Genomic DNA, 5,828 nt, shown 5'->3' with positions numbered 1-5,828 from the left:
GCGGAGTGGGGCGGAGCGGGGCGGGGACGCGGCGACGACGGCGCAGAGGCGCGCGGGCTCCTCCTCACAGGTGCGGCGCGGCGGGCGAGGCCTGCGATTGGTGGAGCCGCGGCCGCGGCGAGGGGCCGGGCCTGACGGAGCGGAGGCTGCGTTGGCTGCCTGCCGAGCCCAGTTGGCCCACCGCGCGGCGGCAGCGAGGCTCTTCGTGGACCTCGGCCTGTGCCCTGTACGCAGTCTGGGGGCTCCACGGGACCCGGGGCCCGAGCGGAAGAGAAGGCGCTGCTAACCCGGCCCTGGGGAAGTCCCTGCGTGCCGCGCGGCCTTCGCCATCCCGCCGAGGTCCCGGGAAAGCCCGAGCTCCCCGCCCCGGCGCAACCTTAGCGCATTTGCTCGCTCTGGCCGGTATGCAGACCCCCGAGCTCCTGGGTACTGCCGGCCAACCCCGCATCTCGGTCATTCGGGCGGGGCTCAAACCACAGGTGCCCGGCCACACCCCCAAAGGTTGCGATTTTGGAAGTCTGCCTTCCCCAAAGGGGTCAGCCTCCCTTCTTAAGTGGCTCTCAGACACCCGCAAGTCTGAGCTGCACAGTCCTGTGGGGAAGTGGACAGACAGAGTGCGTATTTGAGTCCCTCTAGGTGATTGTGGTGCGATTTAGTTAGAGAAATTCGGAATAGTGAGTGTCCCTATTTGGTGTTGGTCAAAGGGCGCGGGGGGAGAGGCAGGCGGTGGAGGCAACTAGGAGGGAATGATTGCATACTGTACTAAAAGAAATGTCATTCCATCCCTTCTCCGGAAAAGCCCCCATTATTTGGGAAATCTGTGTATATGTTTCATCCTCCCTCCCCCCGGGGTATGAATCACTGAAGTGAAAAACTCTCTATAGCTTTGCCACTGAGCTATATCCGCAGCCCTTTCTATTTTTTTTTTTTTTTTTTTTTTTTTTTTTTTTTGAGAAAGGGTATTGTTAAATCATCGAGACTGGCCTCCAGTTTGGGATCCTCCTGGTTCAGCTTCCCTAGTTGCTGGGATGACAGGCAAGCGCCATGAGCCCTGCGTGTTTGTGTTTTTAAATATAGTTTTTAAAACAAATGTTCGGGTTTTGCTGGATATTTTCCTGGATCAGACTTCCAGTTTGCAGATATTTTAGGTTTTGTGGTGCCTAAGGAGAACTGTAGGATTCAACCTGCCAACAGGTTTATACAATCAAAGAGTATGTTTGACAATTTTAAAAGTTCTCTTTCTATAAAGTCGTTTCTCTCTTCCTTGAACTGACAATGTGACACGTTCAGTTTGTTCGTTCTGAGAGTAAAGCATGATGTTTAATATTTATACCATTATCCTTTTAAAGCCCCTAAATTCTTGACAGCTATGCCAATGCTATCCAACACCAAGAATGTGGACAAGTGTTTTATTATGTTCACTTTTCCTTTATAACTTTGTTTTCATTTTTAATTTTCTTGCAGTGTTTTCACAATAAATAAAAAGTAGGTATGTCAGGTTTTAGGCTTACTCTGGTTTGTATTTAATCTCGTGAACTTGCTATGACAGTTCAAACTTGATAATGGCCTGTGGTGAAACCAGACCTCAATGACCGTGTAGAGGATTTTTCTGAGGGCAAATGGAACATATCAGAATTCTCATATTTTTGAATTTAAATTGTAGGTGAAATCTTATTTAAGTATAAAACCTAAGTTTGGTGAAGTGGTAGGGAAATAGAATCAGATACTGTTGGTGAGAGTGCAGATGAATACAGAGTACAGAGAGTACAGTATGTAATCCAAAACTCTATTACTTGCATTTGAGGAACTCAGTCTTTTGTATGGCCACAATAGTCTGTCTTACAGTGGCCAAGAGGATTCTATAGTGGAATCTTCACTGTTAACTGTGTGATCTTGGGCAAGTTACTTTAGCATCTTAGAGCATATTCTCATAGGATGTAAATGAAGATAATGGAACTTACATCATCAGTTGTAATGATAAAACATTTATGAAGCATCATAGTGCCTGACTTATATTGGTTGCCACATAACTGTTATTTTTCTGTATTATCTATATTATTGTAAAGTATTTTTATGTTTCCCAAAAGCAAAATTCTAGAAAATATATGCCGTGGACTGAATTGTGTTCCCCCAATTTTTTTATTGGAGCCCAACCCCCAGTGACTGTATTTGGAGCTGGAGCCTAAAAGGGAACAATAAAAGTTAAATGAAGGTATAAAGTTGGGGCCCTAATGGGTTATGACTGGTGCCTTATAAGAGGAGGAAACACTAGAGCTCATTCTCCCCCGTGTGAGGATACAGAATAAAGGGGCACCTAGTCTATGGTATTTTATTATGGAAGCCCAGACTGACTAAGACAGTATATATTTGCATTTTCAAGAAACAAACCAAAACTTTTAAGGTAAACTATTTAAAATAAACTGGTTGCAGTTCATAATCTCAGCAAATCACTCAGTGGGCCGTGCCAGGAAAGGCAATTTAATAGTGTAAGACTCAGATGGTTCTAGAAAACATTCTGGAGAAACAATTACTTCTTTATTAAACTTGAAACTCTGTGAGAACTTCAGATGTCTTTCAGATTTTTTATCCTCAGTCCTGTTGATATACTTGTTGGTACACTAAATAACCTCTAGTTAGCTACCTGCTTGTAATTCTCATCAATTCAGTTTTCCACATGGATGGCAAATAATAGGAAAGCTTCCCTGAGTAAGCACAAAGTTGTTTGGGACTTTAAGATGAGACTTGCTTCTACAGTTTGATCTTAGGGGACAGAAAGAAAAATACCAAGTCAGCTTCCCACTAAAAATTATTTGTGACTAATATAGCAGTCCTGTTCAGTTGCAGAAAACAATTCATAGATTTCACTCACTAATTTAAGAATACAGGGTATTAAATACTTTGCAGACTTAGAGGAGGACTAAAGAAACAGGTAGAACTAAGAAAAATTTCCTGTCACACTGCAAGAGCAGGTCATCAAGGGAGCTGTTGCCTTTGAATAAAAAGTTTCCTGCGTAGCAGAAAATAATAGAACAGCGTAGGCTCCCGACGGAGTCCAAGGATGAGGGGGCCCGTGCAAGCGAACCTGCTTCCCGGGTCGGGCATCCAGACCCCTGGAGCGCTGGCGTGTATACTGGTCCTTGTACTCTGGATTGCGTCCGCCGTGTCCACTGCTGTATCACAAACAGATCTACCAGGCCAAACTGTACGAAACTCAGATGTGTCTACCTCAAATATGAATGCTTTAACACGTGAAAACCCAACCAAACCTTCTATTTCCCAAATAATTACTATTCTCCCTTCCCCAACCAGTACAGAGAAAAGTGGAAGAGCATCTGCAGCCCCCCATCCCTCTCCTATCACCTCTCTGTCCCAAGAGGAAGCTGATAACAATGAAGATCCCAGCATAGAGGAGGAGGATCTTCTCACACTGAATAGTTCTCTATCCACAGCCAAAGACCCTCTGGACAATGGAGGGTATGGAGAACCAGACTATGACTTGGACCACCAGCCCCAGGGATGATGAGTCCGATGAGACTTTAGAAGAAAACAGGGGTTACATGGAAATTGAACAGTGAAATCTTTTAAGGCCCAGTCCTCAAATGTAGAAGAGGAAGACAGCCACTTCTTTTTTCATTTTATTATTTTTGCTTTCTGTATTGCTATTGTTTATGTTATATATCACAACAAAAGGAAGATTTTCTTTCTAGTTCAAAGCAGGAAATGGTGTGATGGCCTTTGTTCTAAAACAGTGGAATATCATCGTCTAGACCAGAACGTTAATGAGGCCATGCCTTCTCTGAAGACTACCAATGATTACATTTCTTAAAGCACTGTGATTTGAGTTTGCTCATTATATACTTTTATTTGCTTGACTTTTTATATGATATTGTGCAGATGTTTGCCATATGCAATTGGTACTTAAATGAGAGGCAGATCTCTTTCACCTTGGTGCTTTAGAAATTGAATGTCACAAACAAGGAGTATATAATTTTTTAATCTACATTTTTAGAGCTGAATTTAATCAGGTGTCTGAAATGTGAGTTAAGCATTACCTTCATTTACACTGGTAGTTTTTATTATTTTCCATTCATTGTACTACTTCTGGAAGTAATGCTACTTTTGAAAGATCCCAGACTTGTAACTAAATTCTAACATAGTTAGTACTATTGACTTAGATTCATTCTCTGCCACCCAGCTACTATCTTTTAAACACACATTACTTTGTGGTCCCAAACTGAAATGTGCAAGGGCATATTTAATAATACTTTGCATTTAAGTAACATGCTTTTTTCTCTCCAGAACACTGCTTTGAGTATTTTAGGCAATTAAAACACACTTTAAGATAACAAGACTGCTCAATCTCACTAAAGTTTTATGTAATATATTAAATATGTCTAGAAATTCTGCAGAAGAGACTGAAATTTGCTGTGAACATGGACAAAATGTTATATAGATATCATTTTTTGGTTTGAATTACTGAATTAAATTGTAGGTAGAAACTGGTAAAATGTAAAACAAATGAAGAATTACTTTTAGTTAGCAGTCGATTGTACCACAGTGTCCTTAAAGGTTTCAAGCAATGGGCAGAGTTTAAAATTATACAATTTGTTCATTTTGGTTCTTATTGTGTAGTAAATTTGAGTAAATTTTAGGGCCCATTATCACTTAAATAAGACTGTATCTTGGTCTTTCAAATTAAAATTATACCTGAATGAAGTTGTTTGTATACATAAAATATATATGTGTACAATGACCTTTTCCCTCCTGGACTTGTTCTATTTTCTTGTTTATTTTTTACAGCACTGGAATAATACTGGAAATTATTTCCTGTATTTCATTTGAGTCTGTCTTTCTGACACCAAGAATTGATTAGTAATGTAAATAAGTGATTTGAACCATGTTTGACTTACAAGTGTCACTACACCTTTTCAGAAAGCATCACCTCTACTACATGTTAACCAAAGCCTGGTGAGCCATGGTCATATGCTCTTGTGTAGAGATGGAAGAAGCAGTACTGTCCATCCTTCCTCTTGACTGGACACTTAGCTGCCCTAGTGAGAAAGGGAAGCACAATGGAAATACACCCGAACTGTTTTATTGCAGTAATTTTTTTCATATCTGAAATTGTATTATTTAATATTTTGAATAAGATTTTAAAAAATAAATACAAGATATAATTCAAAAAAAGAAAGAAAATAATAGTTACAGCCACTGACTCCAGAAATATACCTGACATGCAATATTTTAGTCTATTTTTTTTTTTTCTTTTAATTCTGCCTCCCTCTGCTACAAAGTTCAGGAGGTCAGAAAATTTTTTTCTTTGTTAAATGTTGTATACCCAAACTGAGAACAGATCTTGGCTTATGGCAGGAGCAACACACAATCAGATAACACTCACCCAGTAAAACCAGTAGGGCCAATGTTGGGTAAGCCTTGAACTAAACGGAAGGAATAAACATGAGTTATGAGATTTTTCTGTGTCATTGCTCATAAGGTTAATTTGTAGGCACTGTTTGCATACTGCAAGATTAAGTAGAGAAAAAGAACATGTGACGAGATAAGTCATAAGAATTAATCTAGATTTTTAGTATCAAGTTCTAGAAAGTGAGATTAGAGAAAGTGGTTGGATGAAAGTTATTTAGCAAGAAAAAAATTTTAGAACTAGAGGGAGACATGAGTCTACAGATATAGAAAACCTACTGAGTACTGAGCAGGAAAAAAATAAATATGTATACATACATGTATATATACACACACGTTGATAGATCATGAAATTTACGAATAACAAGAATAAAGAGAAGATTCTAAAAGCTTCCAGAGAGCACATT

The 5,828-nt window shown here is 40.2% G+C and overlaps 1 pseudogene across 1 annotated transcript; it reads left to right on the top strand.

Moving 5' to 3' along the window:
- The first annotated feature begins 2,876 nt into the window (after positions 1-2,876).
- On the top strand, positions 2,877-5,170 carry LOC306638054 (keratinocyte-associated transmembrane protein 2-like; annotated as a pseudogene). Its single transcript has one exon. The product of its transcript is annotated as a keratinocyte-associated transmembrane protein 2-like (transcript).
- Positions 5,171-5,828: the final 658 nt, after the last annotated feature.

This window comes from Sciurus vulgaris (assembly GCF_902686455.1).
Source record: "Sciurus vulgaris genome assembly, chromosome: 1".
Taxonomy (NCBI): domain Eukaryota; kingdom Metazoa; phylum Chordata; class Mammalia; order Rodentia; family Sciuridae; genus Sciurus; species Sciurus vulgaris.
Note: the sequence above shows the minus strand (reverse complement) of the source record. Positions and strands in the feature narration are given on the sequence as shown.